General features: G+C 35.6%; 1 non-coding gene across 1 annotated transcript; it reads left to right on the forward strand.

Annotated features, from left to right (window-relative positions):
• Positions 1 to 7957: 7957 nt before the first annotated feature.
• LOC145103503 (small nucleolar RNA R71) lies at positions 7958 to 8064 on the forward strand. Its single transcript, XR_013706592.1, has one exon. It is a non-coding gene; the product is annotated as a small nucleolar RNA R71 (small nucleolar RNA).
• The last annotated feature ends 1305 nt before the right edge of the window (positions 8065 to 9369 follow it).

Genomic DNA, 9369 nt, shown 5'->3' on the forward strand with positions numbered 1-9369 from the left:
TACCGAATGCGTTTTCGTGTAATCAATGTACAACCAACTCATAGTAACAACTCATATCTCTAGGTTTGAAGAATATAAGATATTATCGTCTCATGATCTCTCGTGATAAAATCCATGAAGTGATTCCAATGAGCGCGGGTTGAATCCAATACTCAGAACTTATGAGTAATCATGAGTGTTGTAGCACAACTTTGTCCACCAACTTGGGCCTCTACAAGCCAACCCATGACAGTCTTGATTCATATCTACTTCCAACATATCACCGACTGTGGATGATTTGAATAACTTAGTCATTTCGGAAGAATAACCTACTTTATTCTGGAAGTCAAAACATGCAAAATGAAACACAAGAATAATTGAATCTAATATGGTATCAAACCTATGAACATAAATAAAACACCTTTTATTTATCACCTTATGATTACACATTATTCATTGTATACTGTTTCAGCTATCAACTTTATTCTTGAATTATTACAATAGTTGTCCCATGCTTCGAGCATGTACACTATGTTTTTCTAAACAATAGCTTTGCCATACACCAAGTATGCACTCTATGTTTGTCTATGATCCTTACTTTGTGAAATAAACCAACTGACCAAACTTTCAATGATTCTAATTTCACACTCCCGAATTCTTATGGCAAACGCAGGAATTCCAAATTCATGCCATTTTACCGAGATCTGTTAGATTCTCAACTTATATGCAAGGATTCTCTTGTAATGATTATGGACAAAGTCACAAAGACCTGATAACAAGCATTATAGAGCATTCCAAAGGAGATCAACTCCTTAGAAACATACTTCTTTCATTAAGTTTCCTAATCTTACATAGATTTATTGAACAACTTCCACCAATGGGATCATTTCCACATTCCTTTTTTGACTATCACTTCTGAACAAGAGTTGCCTTTTTTCAGAATATGTCAATATGGTCCTTCCAACAATTAACACTATACTTCCAACTGTCCATGAGCAACCAATCTTTCGTAAACCTTAGATTGTCCTCGACAATTGCTTAATCGTTTTAGTCATATCCAGTTCTAGACCTTTTCCCTTCTTAATGCCCCAGGCATTTGGGAAATTTTAGAAAGGATGAATATATCACATGTAATCGATCCTATATCCGGAGCATATGGGACACGATTCATGATGTCTCGCATAAAGACTAAACCAGTCTTTTGCTATAATATTTTCATTTCTATTTGCCAAGTTCTCATAATTCAGATTATGAAAAGGGATGCCGTAATCATAATCAAATTTTAGAACGCAAATAATGAACCCATATATAGAATTTCCTTATGTTGAGCCATTCCAACATGAAATTCATATATATTCTTGACTAAATTTGATTAAAATCTCAATCTAAGCTTTTAGAATTGAAATGAAGTATAATTTCATCTCCCTTAATCATAGCAAAACAACTTTTTCAACCCCTGCAGCCTCACGAATTGAAACTTTTGTTTTCTACAATTAACATTGCTAACTTACAACCTTTATCATAATTATCATGCTCCCACTAACATGATGATTATTAGCATAACACTTATGCTCTTACTAGCTTTGACATGTACTCATATATCAGCCGGACTTCTAGAAATCAATACTTTATTGACTTTCTTACCAAAGTTTAGATTTCTGATTCTAGATTGCTTTGATAAAACTTTATCAATATCATACACCTTATCGTAGATAGCTCACAGGTGTGTCTAAACAATTTTAAGAACTATGAAAAGGGATGCCGTAATCATAGTCTTGATTGTTTAGACCTTTGCCACTTCTCACAAGTCTATGTTAGTGTGCTGATTAACCATACACGCTCCACTTACGACTTTGAGAATGCAAATATCACAATTGCTATCTAGCTAAAATCTGCTTAGTGAAAGTGTTTCCTCACCATCATTATCATAAATCGGAGAGAAACCTTATGACACTTAAATTTAATAGTGTATGTGTTCTTATCCATGTGAATTGTCAAAACCATAGTCACAAGACAAGGATAATGACAAATCCAACCTCATATGGATTGAACTCAATCTTAATTTCTTGCCCTCTGGCAGCTCAAGGGCCTGCCATTGCTTCCAAGTTGTTATGCAACCAATTGAGAACTCTAAGAACTCATATGCAAAGCCAACTTTAACTGGAATGAGCACAGAATATGTCAACACGATAGGTTATAAACCTCAAGTTGTGTGCTAGTGAAGAACTTCAGGTTTTATTCTTGATTAGTTCTTGAGACTTTGAAGACCTTTATGACTCCCACTGTCCTCTTGACATATAAGACTTTCTTGTCAGATATTCAAGAGATAGTGTGGATTCTAATCAAGAAAAACACTTCACACAATTGGCCTTAGTTGGTCTTTGTTTTATCCAAAACATCACAACTTACCAATTTCAAATGTACTAGAGTAGGAAACTTTTACTCTTACATTTGACAAGTGTTTTTAAACCTTCTTTAAGACATGTCACTCAAGTTATAATCTTGGAGTATGACTCTAAGAATTGTTTTGGAATGAAATATGACTCATCTTCTTGATTTAACCACTTCTACAATTCATAGCTCCTCTTCTTAGCTATCAGAATGCTCTTAGAGGATGAATTGCGATAAGGTCTCTTAATAATTAAGATGATCATATAACATGATACTAAAGTAATCTCCCATCTTTTCAGATTTGAGAAACTTTTATCCTTCTGCCTAATTTGATTCTTCTTATTCGCTCTACCATACATTGGAACCTTTTCTAATGTCTCAGAATTACACTTAAGCTTGTATAACCATATTTACTGAGCTTTAGTAAATTATGACGAATAGTCTTATCAATCTTTTGTGGTGGACTCTGACCAATGCACATGAATGTGCTCGATCACTTAGTACTTTACTTGACTCACACATCTATGTGGACAAGTAATTAGTCTTAATTTTCCAATGCTTGAAAGTTCTCATTCATCGTACTATACAACTTGCACGATTCCAAGTTTCGGTCCAATTGAAAACTTGGGCGATGAGAATCTTTCCTTATTTGGTAAATTTAGACACTACCACAAATGAAAGAATCAAATCCATTTTCCAATATTGCTATCAATGGAATCATATAAGCAACAATTTTTTTCCTCAAATGCCATTGTATGGATATTTTAAAATAAATAAAATCAAAAAATTTTCCTTTTATTTTAAAAACTTTGAGAAAAACTATCCTTACAATGCAAAAGAGCATGAAAACTTTGTTGTTATCTATTCCTAAGCAATATATCATAACTCCTAAGAAGTAGCTCAAGAATATGATCTTCAAACTATGCGATAGAAATCCATATACACGATCAGATTCAACATATTCTTTCTTTAAGTTTCTTCACTTTTCTTTGATTCTTACAAACATCAACATGTGATCCAGACACATCATGTATCAAGAATCTCAGTACATAAACTTAGCAGAGTTAGATAGTGGATTTTACCTGAAGTAGAGTCAAACTTATTGACTTTAATATCCTTAGGTAAAACTTGCAGCTTCGCAACTAATGCCCCTTCCTTTGGCAATATAAACATATGGACCATTTGGTAATGGTACAACTACTATCACAGAATTAGCTTTTCTCTTTACCATTTGGTCAACCGAGTTGACTATGGCCGATCCCTTTCCATTGGGAAGAGAATGTTTTTTCTGGATTTCCAGTGTCTTCATTGTCAATGTCCATAAAGTTTTTAGGAAGTTGATCTTAGCAATTAGATAAGATCATTAAGGGTCTTGTCATAGTCTGTTTCTAGGGGTCCCAAAGGAACTCACTATGTGACTTAGAAAGTAATTGATCATCCAACTTTCTCAAGACTTTGACACCCAACTCTCCCGGCTTGTCAATATGTGACTTCATCTCCAATATGTGATCACACCTAGACCTTGCCTTGCCAATAGGGCTTGAGTGACCTTGAACTTTGTGGGTTAGGGATAATAATTGGATGGAGATGGAGGAAGTGAAATTCCAAGAGATTTGAGAGGATCATAGATGTCTGATCTGCTGGTTAACCACACACGCTCCACCGATACTATGATAAATATTAAGTTACCCTTTGCCTACCTTGTTAATTCCAGGTTAGTGTGCCGGTTAACCACACACGCTCCACTAACGACTTAAGAAAAGTGCAAAGCGTAATTTAATGGGTTAGCACCAAATTCACATTTTCCTAAGTAACTAAGATTGGGTATTAATAAGAGTTTAGTTACTTAGTATTTATCATTAATACTTTTAATGAAGGGAGAATTTTAGTCCTTGTCCTACCAGTTCGGCTAACGACCCTCCACCGGTCAAGGAATTGGTGGGTGAGAGTAGACACCCATTAAACTGCCATTTTATTGGAAGTAGCCTTATAGCCCCTTATAGACCGGCTTCGTGAATGAGGCCTACTAACAGTAAGACTGACTTTACTCTTATACATATATATATATATATATATATATATATATATATATATATATATATATATATATATATTATTAACTTATAATTATAAAGTATAAGGGTTGAATTTTAACTTTTAAAATTCTAAGGGCTAACTTGGAATTAAAGTATTCATAAGTGAAAATTTTTCCAAATTCCAAAACTTGAGGAAAAATTTTGAAACTATTCAAAACTAATTAATTCCATAACTTATGTGTTTAAACTAGTTTTAATTAAAAAAACTCTTCAAGTTCCATAACTTGAGGACAAGTTATGGAAGACTTTAAACTAATAAAAGAATGTAACTTTTCTTTATTTTGTAACTTATGGAATTAATTAAGGTTACAAATTTTATTACTTAATGAAGTGACTCTTGAACCTCCATAACTTGTGGACAAGACTCTTCATATTTGTAACCATTGCCAACTTTTATGAGTTTTATGAAACTTAAATGTGACTTTTCATATAACTTGAGGAAAAGTTACAAAAACACATTTTAGAATCAACTCTTAGATTAAAATGGATTGAAAACACATAATCAATTAAATTTTCTATTAATCTAAGCAACTCATAAGAACAAGATAATTCAAATCAAACTTTTTCATGTAATTAGTCTAAACTTTAAACTAATACAAAACATGAATCTATTGACAATTATCTTTGAAATTGGATTAGCATGAACATTACCACATCAAAAACAAGTTTATAAGTCCAAAAACATCTTAGGGTAATGTTCCTAGTCCAATTCCAGCCAAAACAATCGAATATATGTCGTCTGGGGGTCCAACTCATCGAGTGCACGAACCAACTCGGCGAGTTGGATGCATTTTGTCTTGGACTCTGCGAGTCTGCTGAGCAGACAGCATAACAACTCGATTTTCAGCCAATTTTGCAAGTATAACAAGAAAACAAGCCTAGGCTCTAATACCACTGATGGGTTATGAGCATTCTAACACTCCTAAGTGTACATCCAACCCTAAATACCTTGGATCTATGTTTTCTCTATTATACATGCAAATATGAACTTTCTAAGGTATTACCCTATCTAGCAAACAATACTTGATACTTGGGTAATCAAATGAATAAAATACATATCTTTGTTTGATGTAGCTTGTCTTCATGAAGCTTGAGTGCCTAGTGCCCCAAGTGTGACACCTCAAATGGTTCACACAACATCAAGTGCACATGGAATGACTTGAGAGAAAATGGAACACTCCTTGAAATCGTCTAGCCCTCATATTCACACACTAGTGCCTGATTTCTTGAGCCATGAGATTCTTTTATATGGTGGATATTAGGGTTACACTATGTAACTCATAACTTTACCCATTCCTTATGCTCCATGGATTTTAACCTCCATGGAGTATCCATGGGTCACCCCATGGACTTAGTCCAACATAAGGAATCTTGGATCACAAGCCTACATATATAAGAATGAATGATTTACACAATCAACCCATATATTTAATTAGTCTCCTTTTGATCACTTAATTAATTCCAAATTAATTCTTGATCAATACTAATTAAATAACCTTATTAATATATTAGAACTTATAATATATTAATAAACCTTAAGTGTTATTTCTCTCATTATAGTCCATCCAAATGCGTGATGCCATGCAACCCAAATGGACCATGTCGGGTCGGGTCAAGTCTTACCAATTATAGTTATGGACTTAGACATTAATCCAACATTGTCGAGTCAGTGGGTATGACTCGATGAGTCAGAGAGTCTTCAACACTTTTGAGGTTTTCTTTGCAGTCAGCTTCCTTGATCAGCCTTTCTATCTCCTCCAGATCTCCATTGGCATCAGAATTCTCTTCCAAGGATAATAAGAATTGGTTTGGATTGACCTCTTGCAAGTAAGAAATCTCTCTCTCCAACAATTCATCATCCAAAATTATTGATGAAACCTTATCTTCTTCCGACTCTTTGTACTACTCCTTTTTATCAGCTTCAAAAATTACCGAATCATCTCCAACCCTTAATGTTAGCGTAGATTCACGCATATCTACCAAGGCACAAGCAATATTCAAGAATGGTCGCCCAAGAATGATTGGTACTTTAAAGTCCTCCTCCATGTCTAATATTATGAAGTCAACCAGAAATACTAACTTATCAATTTTGATAAGGAGATCTTCACATACTCCCATTGGATGTATTATCGTTTTTTCGGCTAGATGAATCTTCATTTGAATAGGCTTTGGACCGGAAGGTTTAACTTTTGGAAGAAGGAATATGGCATAATATTAATACTTGCCCCTGAATCCGTCAATGCTCGTGTGGTCATTATGTTCCCAAATTGACAAGGTACGGTGATGCTCCCAGGATCACCCCTCTTTTCTGGCAGTTCATTCAGCACTATTTTAGCAACTTCTTCTATATTTCTTCTAGTAGTAAAGAGGTTTTCAAGTAAACTACCATATTTCGGTGTTTGTAATATCGTTTCAACAAACGAAATATTTACTTATAGTGCCTTTATGTGTTCCATAAACCTCCTATATTCTTGAATCTGCTCATTAGGTATGGCTCAGCTCGGAAATGGAAAAGAGGGTCGGTAAGGCTCCAAAAGAGAGCAGTTTTCGTTATCAGGTCTTCGACTCGTCGAGTCCGTGTCGGCGACTAGGCGAGTCGAGTCGGGTTTGCTCGAATTCCAGCTAATTACTTCTTCTATTCGCACTTTGTTGGGATTCTTCTGGATAGAGGCCATAGCAGTGAAAATTGGCATAGAATCTGTTGTTATTGCATTCACATGCGCCATTCTTGGATTTTGCTCAATATTGCTAGGAAGTCCACCGGGTACTCTTTGGTTGATTTATTATGCAAGCTGACCTAGTTGTTCTTCAATGTTATGAATAGATGCTTGCTGATTCCTAAGCATATTTTGTTGATCCTTCATCATAGCTTGATGTTCTCTAAGCATATTTCGTTTCTCTTTCATTTCAGCATATGTATCATTGTGCCTCTTCTTAGACGCGGCTACAAATCTTGTGAACATATCTTCCAAGTCAGCTTTCTTCTCCAACACCGGTTCCTCTTTTTGATAAAACCCCCCTTTTTTGCTTAAATTTCTCCTCCTTTGCCTTTTTGTACTCATCATAAGGAAGCCAATCCTTCTTGGGTTTCCGCCAATTGTCATCATACCTATCACCACTTGAATAGCACACTTGCACCCTCCGGTTCCCGTTCTCGTCAAGATCACAATCTTTAGTGAAATGAGGCCCTCTACAATTCTCACAACCGACCCTAATGGCATGGATGGATTGGTCCATCTTAGTCATTCTTCGATCCAAACTCTCTAGTTTAGCCATCATTGCTGCCATGCTATCATTAAATGAGTTCATTGCCCCCCTGACTTAGTTCATTCCTTGGGTTATGATATTCTCTAGAGTGCTTAGAGAATTCTTCAATTAATTCTTTGATTTCCGGGGGTGGATTCTTTGTGAGAGGTCCTTGCGAATCAAGGAGTTTCCTTGTGGTCACATTCATTCCATCATCGAAAATGGAGACTTCTTGTTGGCTATTAAGATCATGATGTGGGAAATTCCTTAGTAAACCTTTATATCTCTCCCAAGCCTCATAAAGGGATTCTCCAGCTTGTTGTTCAAAGTTAGCTATGGCTTTCTTCAACTTGGCTATTTTTGAAGGAGGGCAAAATTGATCAATAAATTCTTCTTTCATCTTAGTCCATGTGGTGATGGATCCGGAAGGGAGTGATTTGGGCCAATCTTTCGCAGCTCCCTTAAGCGTGACGAGAAGCATACGAAGGAAAACGGTTTTGCGAGGCACATTTGGAACATTGAAGTAGTTGGCTACATTGTTGACCTCATCTAAGTGCTTGTAAGCGTCTTCGTGATCTTTCCCGTAGAAGGGGATTTCCTTAAGTTGAGCAAGTATGTGGCCCTTTAGCTCGAAAGTGGCAGTCGAGGGAATGATGGGTTGTACTAGTCCTGGTCCGGTATCGTCATGTATCCTCTTCTTCCATTCGCCCATGGGAACTTCATCAATGTTAGCCATGGGGTTAGCTAATTCGCCTTCAAAGTCGCTTTCTTCTTCGGATTTGGATTCGTAATCGTACTCAAATTCGGCTTCTTTGTGGAATGTATCATCTCCAAGATTCCCAAGGTTGCTCCCTTCGCTCTTTTGGCTGCTGGACTCACCTGCTTTCTTTTTCTTTTTCTTCCCAAAGACTGATTTGAGGTCCCTGAACGGTGATTACTTTTGCGCGTTATTGTCTTCAAGTACTTTGTCCTTGTTTTTCCTTAGTGGGGATTTCGGGTCTTCAAATGGAGGAACCAGAGGTGTGTTGGATCCTCGGGTCATGTAATGCGTACAAAAAAAACAAGGAAAAAGCATAAAAAGAACAAAAATAAAATAAAACACAAAACTGGGAATCAACTATGGACTCGCCGAGTAGCTTCAACTGCACTCGGCGAGTTCACGGCTTAAACATAAATTTTTTAATAAAAATCCTAAAAACAAAAAACTATTAAAACTTAAACTAGTGACTAATTTACTAAAAAAAATAACTTTTTGCAAGATAATTCTCACACAAAGGATCGATAAAACTAGAAATTAGTGTTAATTTTTGAACCGTTCCCCGGCAAACGGTGCCAAAAACTTGATGTATGTCAAACGAACAAAGTTTTATCCTACTTTTTAATTATAAATTTGACACACAAAGGCAGTGGACCTATCAATTGTGGTATCATTAAATAAGCAGGGTATCGAACTCAGGAACGGGAATTAAACTAATTACTAATATTATCTAAAACAAATAATAAAATAGATGGGGTTTATCTAGTTTTGCAAGACTAGAAACTTAACAAAAACTTAACTAACACTTAACTAAGCAAATAATAGCTAAACAATCAAATTGCAACAAAATTAAATGATAAAAAGGACTTCTTTTTAGGTTCGAATCATTTGATCATATGG

Source organism: Lactuca serriola, chromosome 4 (assembly GCF_051521515.1).
Source record: "Lactuca serriola cultivar US96UC23 chromosome 4, Lser_US96UC23_V15, whole genome shotgun sequence".
Lineage (NCBI taxonomy): Eukaryota > Viridiplantae > Streptophyta > Magnoliopsida > Asterales > Asteraceae > Lactuca > Lactuca serriola.